Below are 24,619 nucleotides of genomic sequence, written 5' to 3'. Positions count from 1 at the left end.
GTAAGTATTTGGCCTAATACCGGCTCTCTGCCGAATACTTTGTCATTCTCATTTCAATAAAATGCAACAAGAACTCAGAAAGGCAAATATAGACTTCAGTTTGAAAAACTGAATAGACTTAGACCAGACACTTAGCCACAAGACCAGACAATTGCTATCACACCGCAGTAGAATATCTTGTATTGTAATATGCTGTTTAGTGCATATTTTTTTTACAGATTCTTAGACATAAAAGGTGCTCCCCTTTTATACTTAGCCAGCAACAATACAGGAAAATCTTTTCTTTTGGCGAATGTTTATATGCAATTTGCACTTTCTTCAGTTCGAAAAGACAAACTGAAAGCAATGCGCATATTTCACTCTAGGATACATTCAGTTCCTGTCATGCCACTTCCCAATGCGCATCTCATAGTCTCCCCTTTTCTTTTTTTTTTAAGGAGTTGAGTCCTGAGTTTAACATTATCTGATATTTGATCAGGAATAAGGTACACATGTTGGTTTATTGGTGAGAAGGAGTGGTGAAGATAAGTGAAAAGTGAGCAGCATGTGTTCCTATGGGCCATGCCCATGGAGAAACATTCTGAATTCACAATGGGTAGTTGAGACTAGCAGGGCTTGGTTATGTCGGGCAGAGTAATATACCCCCACCTAACAGGCATCTCAGAGGAATTTATGTTGGGTAATCTCTTCACTTCCAAAGTGGGCCAGTGTGTGACAGCGGGTAAAGTAAGGTGTGAGGACTCTGTATGAGACAGTCAGAGAGCTATGCTCTGTTGGTGGAATTTGTAGGATGTAGAGTTGGGGGAGCCAGAGAATTCCTAGGATTGGCCAAGCCAGGGCCGAGCCTTAATGTCTAGCTTGGCTCCAAGTGGCAAACATGGGCTGAACCGGCAACATGGGCCTGCCACCCCCTAACACAAATACCAAACATGGCATTCCACCTCCCACCTCAACAACATAAATCCCCTACCTGGAATTCTACATGCCCATCCCTACTAAACATTAATCCCTGCATGGCCTCCCACCTCCCCAAACCACGCAGAGAGCCAACACCCTACACCTTCTCGGATCAATCAGACAATGAAGGCAACCAGAGGCATAAAATAATTCTGCTTTAATGAGGAATACAAAAATGAACTATCAGGTAGCAGTGATTAATTTGCCTTTTTGTTCTGCAAAACACAGGACTATTCCTCTGAAATGCTTCCTTTAAAGCGTTTTTAATTTGGTTTGGCTAGTGGCAGTGGGTTCAACTCTGACATAAAGCAATTATCTAATGAGAATGTACATTTAGGGTCTTTCTGTCTGGTTAATACATGAAAGGGATTTGGATATGTGCTTTGGCTCTCCTAAATGGTAAGCCCCTTCACATGCTTGTTTCTTAAAATGAACATTTTTGTCTTTTTAACAAATATATTAACAGCTGGTCTAGGTACTGCCAAGGTGACAAAGGAACAGGCAAGGCTTAGACACGGCACCTTTCCATCAGCACAAGTGATTGCGGACCATTTTTTACTCAGAAATGGACGAAGGTCATAATTGCTGTTTAATCTTTTCTAGCAGCATTTGAATACAGGGGCAAGAGGGATACCGGCAGCGCTTGGGAGAAGGGGCCGGGTCAGACAAGCCTTTTTTTTTAAAGTAATGTGTGTAAACTCTACAGGGGTGGCTTCAGCATAAACACAACTGGACGAGGGAGTGGAGACAGGACGATCTTGCAAAGCTCACTCCCAAAGCCCACAGAGGGCTGCAGTTCAATATATGGGGCAGATTGCCTCGTACTTTTGCACACCTATCTATGTTTTATATATATTGCTTTGTAGTAGAAAAGTGATGCTTGTGAAATTACCCTTTGAAGAATGAAAGGCTGAATTGTGTGAGATCTGGAAGCTACTCAGATTAATTCAGGGTCGCCACTGCTTTAACACACCAGACTATCCAAGCAGCTTTCTTTATTGGCCAAAAAAATCAAAACAAAACAAAAACAGCACTACACACAAAAAGACGAACTTGACAAAAGCAACAGCAAATTTGGAGGAAAACTGGAGCAGGAATATTGGTTAGAATAGGACTATATTTCGATCAAGTATTAAGTAAATGTTAAAGTACTTTTTAGTGCTGCTATAATGTGTTTAATTGTTTTGGTGGCCATCAGAGTTACATAAACAAACTTCCCCTACGTATGATCCAGAATTGTTATATTTTTTTGTATTCTTTTTTAATGCAAGGAATAGTTAGACCTGATGAGCAAAATCAATTGTAATAAACGAACGGGTGCTTACCCATTCACCGAACACCAACAGGTCCTATGGAAGAGTCCACTCCTTTGTTTGGCCTATGAGGGAGTGGGGTGAATAATTGTGAGATGGAGTTCATGCATTTCCGATTTTCTCTCGACTTGTGTCCTGCACGGGCCAACATGAACCCTTTAATTCATTTCTATGTGAGCTGCAAAGAAGTTTAGAAACTCCACTGCAGAGACTTTGCAACTGGATAGAGAATACAATGCGTCTGATTCACAAAGGCAGTTGGAAACTGCAACATCCATTTTGTTCATTGCAACCTAGTCCTTTTCCATTTGTGAAACCTTCTTCTTTTACTGGTACTGGTTTTCAATATGCAACAACCTTCTGTACATTTGGTCCCTTAATTTTGATTAAATCTGCTATTTTTCTGGCTTTTATATTTTAAATGAAGATGGTGCATTGATTACAATGAAGAGAAATGAAAGTATAGAATGCATTTTTTTAACAAGTGTGTTTTTTCAAGTATGGAACGTGATTTATTAAATAAACAAACTATTCAGCTTCATGTTTGGCTTCGGCTGCATATTTATTTTTAAATCTCTTTATTGGCATTTATGAGAGATACAACAGCAGTGTGGCAGAGGAGTGCCCACTGCGACATGAAGTAAAATTGTCAAAATTTGCCGATTATTCCATAAACAAAACAAAACACAATTACAACTGAAACTTGTTAACGGTAACATGAAACGTCTCCAAGTAGTCCGCCTAAAGCCTTATTGTGGGATTAGACACAGAGAGGGAAGAAAGAGTGCAGGAACAGAAAGGAAAGAGAAGGGCCATCAAGGGAGAGAGAGGGTGGCCCAGGTACCTTAAGGCAGTGATATATACAAAACGTCTTGCAATATGTAGGTTGGTATACCTGTGTGTGGATTGTTCAAGGGGGTTTATCATGATTGGAAGGGTGGAACAGTTCCCATGTGAGGGCCCTCCAAGCTTGGAGTGCCTGGCTCGCATCATCAGGGGAATTGGCAATTCCCTCCTCCCAGGCCGATGTTTCCGCCCTCACCCAGCGTTCCATTTCATTACGCCATGCATGGAAACGTGGTCCATCGGGTCGCTTCCAAACAAGGGCTATAGTTCTCTTGGTGAGGATGCAGGCCAGGTCCATTAGCTTCACAGTGTGCTTCATTTTAGCGAATCTAGGATAGGTTCCTAAAAGGCATTCTCTGGGAGTCCATTCATACCTGGTCATACCAGCTCTCCTGCAGGTCTGCTCAACCGCAGCCCAGAGTTGGCAGACCTTGGTGCACCCCCAAAACATGTGCATAGGATCCGCTTCATCTCTTTTGCACCATGGGCATTTATGTTGGGATTGATTGTAGATCTGTGCCAGTCTGTGCTGCGTTAGGTACGAGCGATACAGTACATTGAGCTGAATCAGTCTGAACCTGGAGTTCCTGGAAACCTCCTTAGGGAACGCCAATGCCCTCTCCCACTCTCCATCCAACATCTCTCTGCCCAGGTCTGTGTCCCTAGATCAGTCTGCCAGGTCTGTGTCAGTCTTAGATCAGAGCTGCAGGGGGTTAGGCTTGTCAATGAGGTGACAGTATATTTGAGACACTGGTCTCTGCCCTTCTCCCAAGTTATATAGAAGCGTCACGAAGGGGTTAGTTTCGGGCTCCTCAGGCCAAATGTCCCAATTGGTTTGCACTTGTTTCCAGATCCTTAGGTACCAAAGGAATTGGCCGACGGGAACACCATCTTGCATTTGAAAGGAGCAGAAGTCCCGGAAAGAGCCCTCGTCATACAAGTCCCCCCAGGTGTACACTCCCAGCCGTTCCCAATTTCTAATGGTTGCCAGATCAACACTGTTATGGCGCAGGTCTGAGATGAGCAAAATGTCTGGAGTATATGCATGCTGCAGGTGGAGGAGCGACTTTGTTCTGTGCCATATCTGCCTTCCCAGGATGGCCTGATAGGGGGTTTCGGCAATGAGGAACTAGGGAGCCCAAATAGGTTCTTTCAGCCGGATCGGGGCGATTGAGTGTTGTAGCAGGTCCATTTCCGGAGTGACATTGTCGGCCAGCAATTTGGCGATGAAGCTGAGCTGGGCTGCCAAATAGTACCTCTCAAGGTCGGGGAGCTGGATGCCGCCTTGTCGGTACGGGAGGACTAACGTGGAGAATGCCAATTTGTGTCTGCCTTTCCCCCATAAAAAGTCCTTAAGCAGCTTCTCCAGTAGCCGGAAAAAGGGAGCCTTGATGTAGTATAACACATTTTGAAACCCATAGAGAAATCTGGGAAGCACAATCATTTTGATAACCGAAGCCCTCCCCATCATGGACAGGGGGAGTTGTGACAAGAACCCTATTGACTTGTGGAGAGGAGGCAGTGCCATCGCTGTGTTATTCTAATGCATGAGTTCTGGCGTGTGGTAGATATTGACTCCTAGGTAGCAGAACGTGTTGGGATGCCAAGTCACCTCCAGTGATGGCAGGTCATTCAGGTGGTCTTTTCTGAGGCCTCCCAGGGGGGGAAGAGACAGGATTTACTTCTGCTAAACTGTATACCCGTTACTCTGGCAAAGTTGTTAAGGACGTCCTGCATGGTCGGGACATTCAGGTGTGGGTCTGTTATGTAGAGGAGGACATCATCCGCGTACAAGGATATTTTGTGATCTATTCCGTCCAATCGAATGCCGGGATCGAAAAATTGCTTCCTGAAATAGATAACAATGGGCTCCAGCCCCAGTATGTAAAGCATAGGGGAGAGCGGGCATCCCTGCCTGGTGCCCCTTTGTATGTCCCATGCTGTAGATATGAGCCGGCCGGATTTCACTCTTGCCCTTGGTCTAGTGTACAGGACCCTAACCCATCTGATAAATCCGTCGCCAAAGCCAAATTCCCAGAGCACAGCCAGTAGCCAGTCCCAATAGATGGAATCGAACGCCTTGATGGCATCTAGGAAGAGCAGAGCGTAGGAACCACCGTCTAGGATGGTTTGAGCCAAAACGTGCTGGAGCCTGCGCAGATTGGCGGTGGTGTTGCAGCCCGGTACAAATCCATGTTGGTCAGGATGCACCACCTCTCCTATCACCCTCGCAAGTCGCTTGGCTAGGACTGTTAAAATCTTGACATCATAATTGAGCATTGCGAGTGGGCGGTAAGAGTCACACTCCTCAGCTGGCTTGTTGGGTTTGAGAATTGGAATCACCAGCGTTTCACGCATGCTTTCAGGTAGGATCCCCAGTTCGTAGGCCTCATGAAAGACCTCATACAGGAGTGGGGTTAACTCTGGCTCATAAGCCTTATAAAATTCAGTGGGGAGCCCATCGCTGCCTGGGGACTTACACGTAGATAGGGACTTGATTGCCTCAGTTATATCGTCCTTGGTGATGTCGGCATCCAGGGCTTCCTTGTATGCAGGGGGTAGTTTAGGTAATCCTATTTCTTCCAAGGTGTCCGAGATCTCACCTGAAGGCACCTGGGTGTCGTGGGAGTACAGCTGGGTGTAGAATAGTTTAAAAGAGTCATTGATGCCCTGTTGGGTCCGGTGTAGTGTGCCATCTGAGCCTCTCAGGGATGTGATGGGGGTCCTGGGATGCTCTTTTCTGCACAGCCAAGCTAACAGTCTGCTGGGTTTATTCGCCTGGGCGTGAGCCCTGTTGGTCCTGGTGGTGTAGTCAAACTTGGCTGGCCTGTCCCAAGCCTTTTTGCATTCTATTCTAGGCTGCTTGAGCTCTTCCTCCGCCTGCTGAGACTTTCGAGTGCTGGATTCCAGCTGTTCAATTTCGGCTTCTCGTTGCTCGAGTTCCTTTCGTAGTTGCTTCCGGATGCCTCCCGCCTTAGATATGATCTCTCCACGTATGACTACCTTTAGGGCCTCCCATACTGTGCTTAAGTGATCAACGCTATCTTTGTTTTCCAGTACATAGTTCACAAGGGACTCTCGGAGATCCTCCCTGAATGCAGGGTCCTTTAGCGCTTCAGTAGGCATTTTCCATGTGGGTATCGGAGATCTGGGCCCTGCGGTGCACCACTCTATTGCTAAGGGAGAGTGATCAGAGATAGTGCGGCCTAAGTATTGCGCTGTATCAATCTGAGGGAGGCTTTCCCGGCCAATGAAGATGTGGTCGATCCTGGTTTAGAGTTTATGGGGGGAGGAATAGAACGAGTAGCCCCGATCTTCCGGGTGCTGCTCGCGCCAGACGACCGCCAAGTCTAAGCGGCTCAGCATAGTATTCAGTGCTGTGGTGGACGCCGGTGGGCCTCCGGGGAGAGGGGTGGACCTGTCGAGGTCTGTGTTGCGGACGCAATTGAAGTCGCCCCCCCCCGCACAAAAAATCAATTTCTGTACTGTGTGACCTTGGTGTACATCAGTTCTAGGTGTGCCGGTATGTTACTGTTGGGGATTTACGAGTTTACGATACAGATTTCAGTCTGTTCAATGCTGCCCCACAATATTACATACCTCCCTTCCGGGTCCTGTTCGGCTTTGTTGAGTCAGAAGGGGATTTGGGGGCTGATCCATGTGACCACCCCTCTGGCATATTTGAGGTAGGAGGATCCGAACACCTGCCCCCACAGTGAGTTTGGAGTGTTGCAGTTGACTCCTTTGTTAGGTGTGTTTCCTGTAAGAGGGCCAGTCCCACTCTCTTCCTGTGAAGATAGGATCTAATTCTATTGCGTCAAAGGTAGGTGCCCAGACCCCTCACGTTCCAGGTTACAATCTTAATACGTGTAGCCATAGTAATGAAAAGTAATCCCTGAGAGCCCGCTCGGGCCGACCCACTTCGTCCTCCCAGTGAATGGGTATTTCAAACAACAACCTTCATGGCTGGTTAGTATTGATATATGCTCCATTCCCTCCCGTGTCTTTGTTGGCTGAATTGCTCTAGAAAGTGGAGATTTAGTAATAGGTTCAACATCCACTCGAAATGGTGGATTAACAATGTTGAACAACTGTGAACTGCCCCCAGCAGCCACTTCAGGGGAGCAACGCTTGGCGGCTTCCACGCCTCGTTGGCCTATCCAGGTCCTGAGACGCAGATGTGGTGCCAGCATGCCGGCACTTGTTGCGATGGGATGGGTCGTGAAGGTGTCCATGTGTGACCGCCTGAGCTCCCGTCCGACGGATCATTTTCTGCTTCTTACTTGGATGCCATTTCACTCTTGGAGATTACGGTCTCTGCATGGGCCTTCCGCCGCTGAGTCCTGGTCATCCCCCTCGGCCAGGTTGTTGTGCTCCAGCCACATGGTTGCCGCAGCTGGAGTATCCATGAAGATCGACTTTCCTTTACAAAGGATCTTGAGGCAGGAGGGATATAGGAGCATGTACTGAAGATTGAGCTTGCGTGAATGGGCTCCAATTGGTTTGGTATAAAGGAATTCCTGGCTCACTGCCCATTGGGGGTGTAATCAGGATACATGACTATCCAAGAGTCATTTCGCTTGATCTCTCTTCGTTCCCTGGAGAACTTAAGTATCGTCTCTCTTTCTCTGAAATTGAGAATCTTTGCAATCATTGGGCGTGGATGTGATCCTGGTGGGGGCTTTTTTTGTAGAGAGCGGTGGGCCCTCTCAACTGAGAATCCCTGTGTAAGCTTGCCGACCCCAACTTCCTGAAGTATCAAGGACTCCAAGAATTCCGTCGGGTTGGTTCCCTCCATGTCTTCCGGAACTCCAAGAATCCGAATATTGTTGCGGCAGGCCCTCCACTCTGCCTCCTCCGATCTCGCCTCCAGCCGAGCAACCTGTTTATCAAGCGTTCTGCAGGTTCACTTCTACCTTGCCAAACCTCTCTGCTAGGTTGCGGGCAACTTGGCGTATGAGTTGCATATCGACCCTAAATTCGTCTATCTTGGTTTCCATGAATGTTTGGAGCGCTGCAATAGCTTGTAGCACCTGGGTGTTTTTGGGGTCTTCCTCGGGCTCGGGAGGGTCCATTTGGGTGGGGATCTCGTGTTGGAGGTGCTGCTTGGGTTTTGCTCCTGAGAAGGAGTCGATAATTGTTGCCCCTTTGTTCTTATGCCGCGAGGTAGACATTGCCCCTTGTTGTGTGGGTGGTAATGGTAGTTTGTAACCAAGGGCAGTCTGGTGCAAGGTGGTCCGTAGCAGCGCTTTACGTGTTCGCAGTCTCGTGTTCTAGGAGCATGTTCACCACCCCGCCACCGGGCCTTATACCACCTAAAAGGTCACAAGAGAGCGTGGACCTAAGTTCGCAGTTTTGCCAAAACTTGCACAGGTGGTATGTTTCAGCGGGGGCCCTCGTTGTCCGGCTGCACAACAGGGCATTCGGTCACTTCCCGGTACTCTGGGCCCTGGACTTTTTGTTTGTCGTGGGCCTGGTACTGCTTGGGAGTAAGGGGGGCCGCCCGAGCAGGAAGCTAGCTCCTAGGGTGCCAGCGGCATAGCAGTGAGGTGTTCAAACAGTAATTAGGTGGGCACTTCACCCAATAGTTTTAGGCTAAATTCAGAGGTGCATCGGGGCACGGCTCTCAAGTGCAAATGAATGTGCTCCCAATCAAGGAGCCCCCCCATGCGTGCACCTCGCCCGTGTCTCGCGGGTCGCAGTGTAGTCCTAATCGACTTCTGCAGGGAAACAACTAGCCGTGCAGGAGTTGCTAGAGGATGATGATGTGGAAGACCTCACCTCCCGCACTACGTTAGTGCGCCGGCAGCCCACAGTCCCTCTGCCTCGTCTAGTGGGGCAGTGCGGCTGTCCGCAGTTCGTTGATTCCGTTGGTCCAGCACCCAGCGGCTGAGAAGTAGAATTGGGCCAATTCAAGCCCAGCATGTTGCAGGATCTCCGTTCTGCCAACGCAGGGACCACAGTTCTCAACACAACCACCCAGCTTCCGTGGTCTGCCAGACAGGGCTGCAGCACGGGCCACAGGCCCACGCTCAACGATGCGGCCCAGGCCGCTGACGTGCAGGCAGGCTCCTCCTCACCAGAGATTATGGCCCCGGTGGGGCCAATGTCAGAGTGGGCCCCCGGGACCCCCTCGGCACCACCGTGCGCAGAACCTCACCTTTTGCTCGGCGTTGGTGTGACAGCGGCCTCCGGAGCGTTGGGACAATCAGTGATACTCTGATGCAACTTCTCCCTCGTTCGACAGGCAGACAGCCGAGTCGGGCCACTGCGAGCCCTGTGTGACGCGAGATCCCCGTGCCTCTGTTTCGGTGGTCCCGTGTGTGCTTTCTGTAGTCATGCAGTGTCCGTGGTCCTCAGGACCAGGCCATCGGGTGGGCACCGGTCCCTCGTTCTTTGGTGCACCACAGGTTTCTCGGTGCGCAAGCAGGCTCCCCCCCCACCAGTGGCTCTCGCTCCTTTCAGGCCGCCATCACTGCAGGTCCCCGGGGACCCTTTGAATACCTTGTTCAGGACGATGCAGGCTCCGATTTACATTAGATTTTCACTGGAAGGGAGCAGAAATGCTCATTCTGGCTGATGCTGTGGTTATTGGAAAAGGTCTCAGTCTATTGCAAGTATAGCAGGATCAATGAAAAATATTAGGACGGGAGCTCAGCTTCGCTGTTGCTACACTCCATGAGCTCCGGCCACGCCCCGCGGCTTCGGCTGCATAGTTGACAAACTATTCGGTATTCGGCTGAATACTAAATATGCTATTCGGCACAACCCTAACACAAAGACTTCGTTGCTGCTCTTAGACCAGGAATCAGGTGTGTTCTTGGACATTCTCTGTGTTGTTTTTTTTTCAACTAATCCCTTAGGCGACCCTTGTATCATTCGGGATAGTTCCGCTCATCCTTGAGGACCTTGCCTGTCCTTCGTTAGGAATTCCAGTGAGTATTTTTTGTAGACTCTTAATAGAACACAACCTGGTATATCAGGTAAATTTGGGTACTGGGTCCATATTATCTATTCTGTATTAACAGTATCCCTCTTGTATCTTTTCAGCTCTTGTAAGAAGGTGCTTTGCATCTTCCCTGGTCTTTGGCTCAATCATCCCTTTGGGGCATATATTAAAAGCGGGATAGGAAAGGGCTCTAGAATTTGTAGATCACTGTGCTTGTCCGTGGTGCTTATTGTTGTGTCCTGCAGCCGGTGAGTAGTTCCTGAAAAGACGGGGCTCTTCCGTCTTGCATAAAGTTTAAATTGGGTATGTTGTGGGAACTGCACTCGAACCAACTGCTGGAACCGTAGGTATCTGGTATCTTATGATGAATGAGAGTTGAGTCTTGAGTAGTGGTTAGATTATTAGTGCTTTAATTAGACACTTGTGCCTAATATTCCAGGTGAATTTATTAAACACTATAGTCGACACGTGTTTTGACCCAACGGGGGTCTTTTTCAAGGCTGTGGTGGTAGTGCAGTGTTATTGGTATAAGAAAATGCATTATTGCCCCATGTGAAGCGTCCCAAGTAAACATGTTACAAGTTGGAGTTTGTGTGACAATTGTGAGTGAATCCACATAAAGTGAAATAAACAGCGGTGTGTAAACAAGGATGACACGCCTGGCAAAAAGCAGGACCAACAGATTATAATGATTATGTGTCAAATTGATTAGATTGTGATCAATTCACAGAGTAATAATATATGTCAGCATCTTGTAAATAGACATGATTGCAATACATGAATACGATAAGAATAATAGCATAGGTACAACATGAACACTGGCAGTGAGAGAGCAAGATAAAGTTGAGAAAAAGGATGGGAGGAATATTGAGAGAAAAGAGAGTAAATGGGGGGTAGATTACTTGTGAAGGATGTGGAAGAGGGGATGCAGGGCTATTGTGCTCAGGGAATGAATCCTGTAGGGGATGTGATGCCTTACCATGTAGTGACTGCCTGGGGTAGAAATATTGAGCTCTGGAGGTGGGGCTCAGTTGGGTAACCTGTGGGGTGGAAAGAGAGTTGTAGGGCGGGATGAGCCAGTGCTGGTGGCAAGCGCAAGCCAGCGCTTGGAGAGCGTCATCAAGGATAAAGTATAAAGAGGGGAGGTAGTGCGCCCATGTAAAGTCGAGACACAGCAAACGTGGCATGTGTGTGTCCTGGCAGGGGGCAAATTAGTGCATGGAGCATCAACATCAAGTTGGCCATTGGAGGGTTGAAGAGGTTGAACCAAGCGTTGTGTGCGAGGGAAGAAAACGAGGGCCTGTCTGATATAGGCCAAGGCGGGGCTGTGTTGCAGTGTTGCTGCGAAACAAAGCTAGCATGATGAGTGCATAGCTCACCATGGTGTGCCGAGCATGGTTGCTGTGAGCATCTGAAATGGAGAGGGGTGAGGGGCATGGGGGGGTGGTGCTGGTGAGCTTGTGAATGGCAGTTAGGTCAATGAGCGTCCAATTGGGCGCTGCATGTCGCATGGAAATCAAAATGATCAAGATGGAGACGCTGTCGGGCATATGCTAAGAAAGTTGGTCCACTTACGAATTAACTAAGCAGACCTTCCAGGATTTTGCGGCATGAAATGGCAAATTTTGCGGCATGAAATGGCAAATTTTGCGGCACAAACCTTTATTTATTGCGGCATTTTTGCGGGACATTTTGTATTAACTGGAGGGTGTAAGATTGCCACATTGCAGGAAATAGGTAGAGTGCAAGGCTAGAAGAGAGCCAGGGTATCATTATTATGTGTCTTTTGTATTAATTTAATAGGAAGAGTCCCAGATGTCTCTGGCTTGGCAGAAAAGTGTTTGATTTGGCTACATTTCTGGTTTAATGTTCATGCCTATTTAATAGTATTAACTAAATTGATCATTATCAATTGTAATGCTGAAAATATTCCCCTTCTATGTTCTCCAATCCCCCAAACACCCACAAACATCTCACCAACTCTCCATCATTCCTTAACCTCTCACTCTGTCATACAAATACTCACGTGCTATGTCACACTGTCAAGTCACAATCTGCACTGACCAGCCCCTGCCACACTCCAAATCATACTCCCAACTCACACCTTACAATCTACAATTCCTCCCTCAATATACAGTCCTTCATTCTTCTGTGCTGCTTCTGCATCTTGCATCTTTTCTCCCATTCTATCACATTCTTCCCTCATCCTTTTTCCCAATCTGCAGCTCACTGCCTCTTTCTGGCCAACCGCTTCCTCTACTTTCTGTACCTCTGCTCGCTCTCAGATTTCTGGCCCACCGCATCACTGCTTCCTCTGCTCTCTTGTGCAGCACTTCCTCCTCTGACCCACTGCTCTTCCTCTGCTTTCTTGCCCATCACTTCACATCTCACCCATCACTCTCCCTCTCTCTCATAGTGTAACCATTTTTATTATTTTTTTTTAAATGTAGATTTTGTCCCAGTTCCTCAAATGAGGGGGCATTTAAAAAAAGAACGGAGGATATGCTATTTTTAGACAACCCATTTTTGGAAATGAGCAGATCAGCTTATTCTCAAAGGTGACCGGCGCATTTCCACAGGCTTGAGCTGTAGCGCAAATTGTGCGCTGGCAGCTGCCTTGAATGGTGTTCTGGGTTGTTTGAACGAAGTGTAATTATTTGCGGCGGAATTGACCGTAGTCAATTTTGCTGCAAATTGATTTGCACTTCAGCCAAACAACCCAAAATGTACCTTTCACCACCACCCGACCCCCTCCCCTACTTAACCGCTTGGTCGCTGCAGCTTCCCCTGCAACCCTGCGGTGCCAGATCCGTCCCTCTAACGCGGGTCGGATCCGTCCCTCTAACGCGGGTCGGATCCGACTCTGCAGGGTCCTTTTTTCGTTATTTTCCTTTTTTTTCTGTCCCCGCCTCCAATTTTGAGGAAAAAGGGGAAAACACTTCTGCAACCACCCTAGACCAAAAATACTAAACAAGGGGAGCGGGTGACACCCCCGCAACACATGTTCAGCATTTATAAAAATCGATCGAATAGAACTGCACGTAATTGGTCAAATTGTAACATTCGATAGATTTTTGTCATCAAAATGGGGAGTACTTTGAATAGAATCGCTCTCCCGACAGTGTTCTGCAAGCTCCCAGCGCCTTTCACAGGGACAGGCACTCTAGGTGCCTGCCGCTGTAAAATGTGACCCAAAAAATGCATTTTTTCCTGTTTGAGGAACAGAAATGCAAGCGACTCAGCAGCGGTTCATACCTTAAAAGAAATGCATGACAGGGTCAGGAAAGACCCTGTCATGCAGTGGCAGCCCCACATCCCGTGCGCGTAGGGTTGCCTACAATTTCTGCACATTTAAAAGTGCATCTTGCTTGGAAATGCGGGATGTGCTTTTAAATTGACAGAAACGCCACTTTATTTGATCAAGGAGGTGAAAAAGGCCATCTGAATGGGCGCGCATATAAAATGTGCCCATTCATGTGTCCCTTGTGGATTGGGCTGCAATTTTTGGGGCGCAAGTGATTTAATTTCTTGTGTAAATAAAAACAAAAAAAAAAAGTTGAGCACCTGGCACCCTGAGGATTCTTTTTTTCAAAACAGTAATTTTTGCAGATTACTTAAAAAAAAAAAAAAAAAAAAAACAATTTTTTTTTTTAAAAGATGCTGTTTTTGCACAAAACGGCCATTTTTGCGGCATTTTGCGCAAAACGGCCGTTTTCGCGGCATTTTGCGGGATCGCAAAATCGCAATAAGCTGATAAGCTGGAGGGTCTGACTAAGTGAACCGCCAGTGGTTACTGGGGAAGGGAAGCTGTGGAGTGCTGGAGATATGGGAGAGAAGTCTCGAAGCTGTGGTTATTCAAGACTTACCTTGAGGGCCAAGGAGACCACTGCAAATAGATAAGCGGTCACTGTGGTCTTTCGATCCCGGCCGCCATCTTGGTTTGCTTTTAAATATGCACTGAAGAGCAACGTGATAGGTTGTTCTGGGGTGGGCGTGTTCAAGGAGCAATTGGTGCAATAACTATTGTTGCTTAATTACTGCATTAAATGTCTATGTCAGTTAGGCACCCCCTGATTGGTAGTATGAGGGAAGTCTAGGAGGCTGGTCGTCATGTAAAGAACCAATAATAAACACAATTGTGATGCGGCAATAGCGAGTGCTGACAATGAGGATGAGTGTATAGCCATGTGCCAATAATAACGGGGTGTATACATGTGGCCGGGTGGCCAGTAGGAATGGGGCCATTGATGTTGTGTGTTGCATTGGGGTGCAGGGCCTCCCTCGATCTGAGGCGGGCGAGGTGAATCTCCGGTCATTAGTATGACAATAAGCGTAAGCCAAGTCGGGAAGTCAATCATAGGTAAAGACTGAATTAGTGACCCATTGTTAGTTAGTGCACTCTTTGTGTGTGTGGACTGTGCCACGTTATCGAATAGAGCGAGGCAAGGATGGTTAGGGGGCAGTTGAAATGTGGGCGAATGGGTGTCAGCTGGCAGGGTAAATGTAGTGTGCCATGAAAAAAAGGTAATGGGTAAAGAGAAGAGTATGATTCATAGAAACACGTTTAGCTCATGTTCTGTGTTAAGAATATTAGGCACAAGTGTCTAATTAAAACACTAACAATCTAACTACTATGCAATACTCAGCTTTCATTCGTCATAAAATACCAGATACCTATGGTTCCAGCGGTTGGTTCAAGTACAGTTCCCCCAACATACACATATATTAAATGCCTTGACAGGGCTATTGAGTTGATGGAATTTTGTCAACCTGCCTGAGACTTCCTTCCAAGCGTTGGTAAACTGTACACTGAGTAAAGAGCCAACACGCAGCAGGCAGCTCATTTAGCTGAGCAGTGTTGCATGGTTTAGGGGCTGACCTCAGGTAGCAGCACTTCAGATTAGGAAAAAGAAGATGCAATGCCTTTTTTTTCTAATCTGAAGTTCTGACACCTGCAGGCAGACCTTTAACCGTAGAGCGTTTCAGGTAAACAGGCTACCTCTGGGGTGAGCATATCATTAGCTAGTCAGGGGTGAGCCCTGGCAAGGTGCTGGCTTGGGAGCCTTTTTTTAGAGACTGCCGGGGTACAGTCCTGGATAGCTCTGGCCCACTTAAAACCCTTTATGTGCACGTAAAACTGCACACCCAGAATTCAAAATTCTGCTGGCTAAAAATTGGGAAGTGGCTGAAAGATCCATGCACATGAGACAGGTAGCAGTACAGGCAGTACTGCACAGAGTGTGTGCTCTGCCTGCAACCTGCAACAATTGTAGAGCCGTCTCTGTCAATGCAAGTCCCAAAGCTTCTGCTGCAGGACAGATGGCACGACTTAAGTGAAATAAATGTGTAGTCAGAGTAACATCGCTGAAGCCTTCCATGATCCACTCTGCCAAATTATAACCCTTCAATTGTTGCCTATAGGACTTAATTGGTGCTATTTAGAGAGTGGTTGACGCGTGTGCGCCTTAGCAAGCTGAATCAGGGCACATTTTTCGGAATAGAGTAAGTCCTCAGATAGAGTGGCCACCATCCCGGGTTTAGTCCGGACTGACCTTATTTTCAGAGCTTTGTCCGGTTTACACAGAATAAATCCAGATTTATATCTCTCGTGGAATGGCAGTCTGAGTTTCAAGACTCAGAAGCCAGGGACGTGGCACCAGGGTCGCCTACTTGACTTTTAAGGTGCTTGTCAACCAGAGCTGATTGGGCTTTCTGTAGTGTTCCTTGGAACTGTGGTTTACAACTCCTTTGTCAGCTAAGGGTTGCCCAGTAGGCAGTAATTAATGGAAAATAGGTCACATGTCACCTTCAGTGACCCATTCATCTACAGAGCTCCAACGCTTCAAACAAAGAGCTAAAGTTGGGGCTGTTCATTTTGATCAGTCAAACAAAGTTTATTCGGCTTTCGCCATTAAAATTACATAAATTAAATAAAATTGATTAGTACTCGGCGCGGGTTTGTCATTTTTCCATAAACTAACCGATTGGGTTGTTTGCGAGCCTTACCTGGTGGTAAGCCCGCTTACGCTTCTGCGCATCCCTCGTGCCATTTTTTTTTCAGGCCACGTTGGTAAGGGAGAAGGGTCTACATGTAGTCCCTTCTCTCTGTTCCATGGCAGATATTTTTTTGTTTACTTTTTTTGTGATTTACTTGAATGGCCGCCGTGGAAGGGGAGAAAGGACTACATGTAGTCCCTTTTCCCCTTCCATGGCGACCATTTTCTTTGTTTACTATGGCCGCCACGAAAAGAGAAAACAAACTACGTTTTCTGACCTCGGCGGCCATTGTTTGAATTTTTTTTCCGGCTGCGAAACTCAACGTGTCTCGCAGCTAGAAAATAAAACCCATTAGTACCCTGGTCTAATGGACTGGGGTACTAATGGCAATAATCCCCTCGGCTGCGGGCCAGTACTGCGTACAGTAATAACCCCGGGGCCTTCATTAAGGCTCTTGCTACCTTGGGTCTGTTATTGATAAGTTTCACTTCAGTGCTAAATTCCGTCAACCTTAGAGACCCCCAGCTCTTCTGCTGGACTTAGGACTTTTTAATTTTAACTTCTGAGTGAGTGGGACCTTTTTATCACTCTCTCATGTGATTTCCCCTGAGTAGGATTCTATGTTTTCACTGTTCTTGGAGTGTGGCATACTCCATAGGCATCTGATTTTTTTTATAGGAGCACACAGCACCCTCAGTGCAGTGTCACTGAGAAATTCTTTGGATTTATCTTAAGGTTTATATACCTTTACTTGGGTGAACTACTGTTCCCAAGAATAGTAAGATGAAATTGATCTTACCTTTTACTTTGTAGGTCCAGCACACACCATATTATGTGGAGTGCTAGGGGGTTACCTAGTAGCCCCTTATCCTACTTTTTCCTGTAACACTTGTTGTTACCCTAACTACTTTAAATGGATGGTGGAAGTTGTTTACTTTTTACTACCAGTGTGCATTTGTTCTGCAGGCTGATGCCTCAGCTGCAGTACAGCACCCACGGGTATCCGTTTTGTCAAAATGGCCCTGTCTTCTTTTTTTGCCATTTTCTGTTCGTGTGGTCTTTCGTGACTTTTACTCTGTGCGTTCAGACAGGTTTGAGCCCTTTGTGTGTTTTGCCTTTTGTGGGCTTTAGTCCTGAAGCCCACGCCTGGCTCCGGTGTGTCTGGAAGGGCAGGAAGTGAGGGAGGGTCCTGGACCTCCCCTGTCCTTTGTCTCTAGGTGTGCCTGAATGAAACCAGTCCTGGTTGGCTGGCTAGCTGTCCAGGAAGGCCAGCTACCCTGCTGTATGATTGACAGCCTAAGGCTGTGAATGAGTGAGGACAAGCTTAAAAGGTGAGGTTCTTGGGACTACAGTCAGAGTCGATCAGAAAGAGAAGCCTGCTGCAACCTCCTGGACCTTGAATTGCCTGGTGAAGCACAGCTACTATGCTTACCTCCTTTTTTCGTATTGACAGAGAAGCTCCGGATGGAACGACTTCTCCCCTTGGGCTGGTGGGACTAACTAGGCCCATGATGAACACCACTTTGACGCAATCCACAACTTGCTGGGCCTCTCCAGTCTTGGAGAACCCCAATGCCAGTGGTCGAGTGTCCATAACGGAGTGCAACGTCGTCCATGGAACAAATCCGGCCAAAAGCTCCAGGAGCCTACTCAGGACACTCCAGAAGCAGGAAATCCCGATCCAGTGTCCCCTCACCAGAGTACAGCAAGTAAAGTCCAACCAGAGAAATTAGTTCTGCTTCTGTGCTGTTTGCGACGTCTGAAACCGCGAAGAGCCGCTGAATCGAAGAGAGCCCGTAGCTGATGAGGTTATTCCCGAGTACTGCTGCAGGAGCCCTGCAGACATCCCCCCTCTTGTCCCCATGACTGAGGCTCAGGAACAAGGGTCTGCACAAGGGAATCCAGCTGGACCACTCTTCTTCAAACCAGAGGTACTGTTTAGGCTTGGGGTACTTACCTTCTTGGCTTAAGTCGTGCTATCTCACTTGAGAAGAGCGCTTGCTTAACTTTCTGAGTTGATTTCAACTCCCCTTTGCACAGGTCTAACAGCTTGTGTTCCTTCAATGATCTTTTTTTTAACTATCTGACCTTGTGAAAGACTGTTATCCAAGAAGTGCATCAGAACTTTCAACTCTGTCCAATTGACTTTGGCTGCCCTCGCTCCCTAAAGGCACCTTTCTGAATCCATTGACTTTGGCATTGCTTGTCCCTCTTAAGTTGTAATTTGTTGAACACTTTTACTGCTGGGAAAGGCTTACATACATTTCATTGGAGGATTCAAACTGTCTTTACTTTTAACCTTTCTATTTTTCCCTAACCCTTCCTTCTTGAAACCCAGAGTCTAAAGAGTATATTGGTATTTATGATAAATGCAATATTATACTTGTTATTGAAGTCACTTCAGGGTGTAGGAGAACTGTTAGCATATCCAAAGAATATTCACCAACTTTATTGACTTTGCAAAGTGATTCCAAAGTTTGCTTGACTGTTATAAACAATTGCCTTTTTAAAGAATGCTTAACTAAAACTTATGTGGAAATAAATATATATTTCTAATTGAATCCTTGAGTGTAAGTGTTACTTGGTTACTTGTATTGGCAGATTTCATCTGTACAGTCCTACAGCTCACATTTACCCCTCTTGAGATAGGCCTGGCTGCTCTGTCACACTACCAACTTGTGTAGTACAGACCTATACCAAAAGGTGGGTTATCTAATACCAAGCAGATAAGTCTTTTGTAGTCTCAAACAATATGGCTGCACTAAGTTTTGCCTAACAGGGCCTGTAACTATGAGCCTTGTGCAGTAATGGCCTGCAGTATTGGGTGTATTGCCTAATTAAACGCAAGATAAAACAATACAAGTATCAGAATTTGATTTGTCTGCAATTCATAAAAGTCCTAACTGTTATCTGTCTTTTCAGAAAATATGCAACTCCTGCCCCACTAATTCCTTCACAAACAGAAAGGCATCAAATATACATTCTTCATCTGTTGAATGCATTATTAGCGACCTGGCATCTGCGCAGCATCTGATATTGTTCTTTAAAAAGTGTGGCCTCAACCATATCCTTCTTTGACTCATATTACATTTACAGATCAATAAAAAGTGTACAAGATTTCCCTGTTTTCCCAGCCCACAAGGGCATTCCCTGTCCAATCCCAGCCATGGTGTTCTTGTGCGCACTGGGACGACAGTCAATTTAATCATTAGGATAATTCTCCTGCACTCATATGAATTGATTTTTCCGATAGAATTACAGTGGGCTTCCATGGCACAATGCTCCATATACATTTTAATGGACGGACGTCTCACGAGGTCCTCCCTAATATTAAACCATTTCTCTTTACCAACCTGCTCTCAGATCAACCTCTCCTGCTGCAAATTAGACAATGATCTAACTCAAACTCTCTGCTTGTCAAACACTTCTCCAAACAGAGTGGCGGACAGGTCTCTCTCTTCTGCTGGTGCCTCTATTTAGAACAGCCTCCTTAACCCTCTCAGACTTGAGCCAGACCTCTTTAAGTTGCGAACACTTCTCATACCGTTGCTTTTTTCTACCTCTTTCCTGCTTCCCTTCCCTGCTAATCACCCCACTGCCACTGAATCTGGCAGCCTGGTCGCTCATGAGCCTAACGGGTTACCAGGCCATCTATCCAGTCTACACCAGCAACCTCCACCCATCAGCATTGCCCTTACAGGCCCTCCCTCAGCACCACCCTTGCAGGCCCCCTGCCTGGAGGCTGTGCACCCCCATTTCCCCTTGGGTTTCCTTCACCTTACCACTTAGCCAGCAGCCTCCTCCTTGGCTCCCCGTGGCAGTCCCCGCCCAGCCTCCCATCACCACTCCCTGCTCCCTTCCCTATCCCTTGCTCTTCTCTCTGCACTTGCACGTCCGAATGCCACAAGGCCTAGTAGGACCACAATTGTATATTTACTGTTGCTGTCATTGTTATTCCCACCCTCCCTGCTCTCTCTCCACTTGCCTTGTGGTGCCTGGAAACACTGTTGGTTGTATAGGCGCCTAAAACTTCTCAATAAATAAATAACAAATAATTTTAAGTTCCCTAGATCACTTAGCCTCCACTTTTCTAACAGTGCCACTCCTTCATTTTGATAGCCCATATGCACTTTAAAGACCAGTCCAGACAAGAGGACTCCCAGGATATTTGGTTTATTTGTGAACTAAAAGGTCTGCTGTATTTTGAAATCTACAAGTCAGTCTGTTTGTTTGAAAGCAAAAAAGCTGTATATTTTATTTTCACCTAAGCAAAACAATATGCCTGGTTTCAACAGCCCACCCGCAGAAGACTTCACACACCAAGTTGTTGCACTGCCATGTGTGAATAGGGTGTCGGGGGAAATTCTGCCGGGGTCGGCCGGGCCGTCCGCAGACCTCCGGGCAGGGAGGCCCCAACTCCTCCCGTATATCCCAAAAGAGATAGAGTATGAGACACACGCAAGAAGCAAGGTGACTCTGCTGTTTATTAGACAAAACGGCAGGGATGGGTCAAGGAGCGTACGCGTCCGTCCTGACACACACATAATCGTGGGGCTCGCAGGCCCTTTTTACCTTAGTATGACGCGCTACTTGCGTCATCTTACAAAGTTTAGTAAAAAACCTATTTCCATTCTGGATTGGTTACTCGAGTGGTAGGGTTAGTATAGCGCACATATAGAGAACGGTGTTAGTGGCTGAGGGTTAGTCAGGTGGTATACCTGGGCAGTCCCTTCAATTTGATACATGAAAATTGTTACATGAAGACCTCTGAGGATTGGTCAATGTTAATGGCGTCAGTGATAAGAGCCCCATGTTCTGATTGGTCTGCTCACGAGCCTCCCAGTCTGGGACTATCGCTGTTCCCAGCTCGCGGTGCACCTGTAATTTGCAACAATGTTTTAATATGGGTAGGTGTAAACAATGTGAGGATTTATTCATATGTTGGGAGGTCGACTACTCCTACTGCTGCAGATGTCCAATGAGTCTTTTAATTGTATCCGCCTGTGTCTTGAAACGTGGGATTCAGGCGTCTCCTTCCTCCTGGGCTTGGCATCTTGTCAGGTTTGGCTTTGTCGCGTGAGGTGGGACCGTGTTTGAGGCAAAATTCAACATAATTAATATTGTTTTTCCTACTGTGTGCCTGGTTTATCTTGCAGGTGCGACCTTGGCGTTGGCTTGCAGCGTGCGAGATTGCAACATCGTGCCCTTGCCGGTGTGCTTTCGCCGGGCTCATTTTGCAGGGTCAGCAAATCAGTTCTTGCTCATTCAATGTTCATGGAAGCTTTTGCTTGCGGCCTACTTGGGCCTGGTGCATAGGTGGAACCGCTTGATGCAGAGCGCTTTAGGTTACGGTATCATATTGCTCTATCCTCAGTATCGTGTCTCTGTTATATTCTTCATTATGGTACATGGTTCTTAGAAGAAGCGTGAGCAAGCCTTTTTAGATAAGTTCATGATGCGTCTTGCGTTTCTGCATTTTGAGAGCCTATGTGGAAAATAATAAAGATGCACGTCCGTGAGTATGTCTGTCGCCTACGTCATAGCACCGAGTATATTCTTCGTGTGGATTGGTGTGGGAGTGTCCGGTGTGTATATTTGCACAGGTGTGCTGACCGTTGGCTAGGTCGTCATGGCATCTCTAACGACGTGTAGGTTAAGTCGAGTTGGTCCGTGCCGCAGGTGTCGGCATGGACAGGGCGGGCTGCTGGGCAGGTAGATGGGCACATCCGTATGTTCCTGTACCAGGGTATTTGGTCGTCCGGTAGATAGGCAAACCCCTCTCGTGGCGGGTGTCTGGGCCGTGATCCTCTAGGCCAAGCACGAGAGGGGAAGGGCGGGAGCCTGGTCTTCCATTCTCCCACTTCAAGGGCATCCCAGGTCTCCCTCTGTTTTTGATACTGTCACTTACAGTTCTGCAATGAAGAATGAAAAGAAAAACTGTGATATGAATACTAGAATGCGGATAAACACTTAGCACAGGATACACAACACACACCACATTGAAATGGTGCCTGGGAATATACATATCTGCTTCACAACCAGCATATAGAGCATTGGTCTTCAAACTTTTTTGGCCAAGACCCCCCCTGAGCGAAGTTTGAGCAGGCCGGGCCCCCCCAAAAGTGCCAGATGGACAGTATGTAGAAATCACTATGAACTTTTGCATGCCGTCACCGCACCCTACTCCCAGTACAGACCCTGGGCTCTCCCCACCCTACTACCACCACTATCCCAGTGCTGCCGCCCATCCCGCTCCCACCACAGTCCCATAACACAAGCATACACACATCCATACACATTTAAATAAAAAATAAATCGCCATAAACGTACCTTGGTTGGTTGCTAAAATTCCCTGCTCCAGGTTGCTCTGCCCGTATGTGCAAGGAGGCACAGGAGCACCCCCTCGCACATACATACATGCAGTGCCCCAGCTAGTATGTCCAATGAGCTATGCAAGGCTGGCGAAGCAAAACACCGCCAGCGTTGCATGGCTCAGTGATCATGTGCGGCTGGGGAAATGAACTGTCAAAGGCAAACAGAGTTTCCCTTTGACAGTTCAGCCACTGCAGGAGCACTCCCTCAGCTGGAAAAAGCAGCTGAGGGAGTGCTCAGTGTTTCACTGGGCTGGCTCCTCGGCACCTCCATAATGGGTGAGGTGGCCAGTGGGTGGACGCCCCCTCGCCCATTATGGATGAGCCGGCAGGCTTGGACTGGCCTATAGGGCAATAGGGCGATGATCGTACCAAAAATGCAAAATGCTAGTGTAGGCCAGTAAAAATGGGCCACTTTTTTGACCATTGTTGCTGAATAAATATTCTTTAAATATCACCATTTGTTTACATTTGAACAAAAAAACAACCCCTTGGGTACTAGTCTGTGAATAAACACTGAATATCCATTTGCAACTACTGCCCATTTTTTCATTTGTGCCTAAGACCGTTGTATGGCCCAGTCTGACCATGTGAGCTGCCCCTTCCCATTTCCTGCAAACTTAAAAACAAAAAAAAATATATATATTTTTTGTTTACATTTCATGCTGGGCTCTGGCGCCCCCCAGCGCGTCCCACAGTTTGAAGACCTCTGATATAGAGTAAGGCAACAGCGGTGGGAAAGAAGTTGGCTAGCGTCAGTGTTTGCTCTTTAGTTAGCCCCAACATGCATTTGATTTGTGGCACACACATGTGGGTAAACCTAAACTAAAAGTCCCAGAATGCACATCTCTGTTAAATCAACAGCAAGGTCTGGCTGAGAAGTGTCAGCCATGTTATGGTACAGCTTCACAATATGCAAAGCTTTGTTGGACTTTAGTCTCCTCTCTTCGATCTCTCTAGCTAACCAATTTCAAGTGAGAATTGCACAATTCATGACCAAAAAGCCAACCTCAACCATCAAGTCTGCTATTTATAGATCTTCCTTTCCATTTTTGAAAATTAAACTTCATTATCTAGATCGTCCAGGATAATGCAACATGAAATTGAACACTTTGTGGCATGAAAAAGCTAATTTTGCAGCACACAATTGCATTTATTGCACAATATGTTTTACTGACTGGAGGGTGGTAGAGGGCCAGGGTGCAAGAGAGGCAGGTTGCTAGACAGAGACAGTAAGTGAAGTTACAAAAGACCAAGGATGTCAGTATTTGCACCTTTTTCATGTGGCTTCATCTTTCAATGTAATACAGTCCCAAATGTCGCTGGCTTGACAGAACAAATGTTTGTTTTGCTCAACTTTTTTAGTTTAATGTATGTGCCTTTTTACATATTATGAACTTTATCAACTGTTATCAGTCTCTTCCACCAAACCTTTTTCCAAACTTGCAGCTCACACCCTCTTTCCCACCCACCCCTGCTTACCTTTCTGGTGCACTGTTGCCGCTCTCCTTCTCATCCCACTGGTCCCCCTCTGCTTTCAGTCCCACTCTTCTCCCTTTGCTTTCAGCCCCAGCACCCCCTCTTCTTTTCTGCCCACCGCTCCTTCTCTGGCCCACTGCTCCCTCTCTGCTTCACCGCTCCCTCTCTGCTTCAACGGTCCCTCTCTGCTTCACCGCTCCCTCTCTGCTTCACCACTCCCTCTCTGCTTCACTGCTCCCTCTCTGCTTCACCGCTCCCTCTCTGCTTCACTGCTCCCTCTCTGCTTCACCGCTCCCTCTCTGCTTCACCGCTCCCTCTCTGCTTCACCGCTCCCTCTCTGCTTCACCACTCCCTCTCTGCTTCACCGCTCCCTCTCTGCTTCACCGCTCCTTCTCTGGCCCACTGCTCCCTCTCTGCTCCACCACTCCCTCTCTGCTTCACCGATCCCTCTCTGCTTCACCGCTCCCTGTCTGCTTCACTGCTCCCTCTCTGCTTCACTGCTCCCTCTCTGCTTCACCGCTCCCTCTCTGCTTCACCGCTCCCTCTCTGCTTCACCGCTCCCTCTCTGCTTCACCGCTCCTTCTCTGGCCCACTGCTCCCTCACTGCTCCACCACTCCCTCTCTGCTTCACCGCTCCCTCTCTGCTTCACCGCTCCCTCTCTGCTTCACCGCTCCCTCTCTGCTTCACCGCTCCCTGTCTGCTTCAC

This window comes from Ambystoma mexicanum, chromosome 11, assembly GCF_040938575.1.
Source record: "Ambystoma mexicanum isolate Mex_15411 chromosome 11, UKY_AmexF1_1, whole genome shotgun sequence".
NCBI classification, from domain to species: Eukaryota; Metazoa; Chordata; class Amphibia; order Caudata; family Ambystomatidae; genus Ambystoma; species Ambystoma mexicanum.
This window is presented reverse-complemented; position numbering follows the sequence as displayed.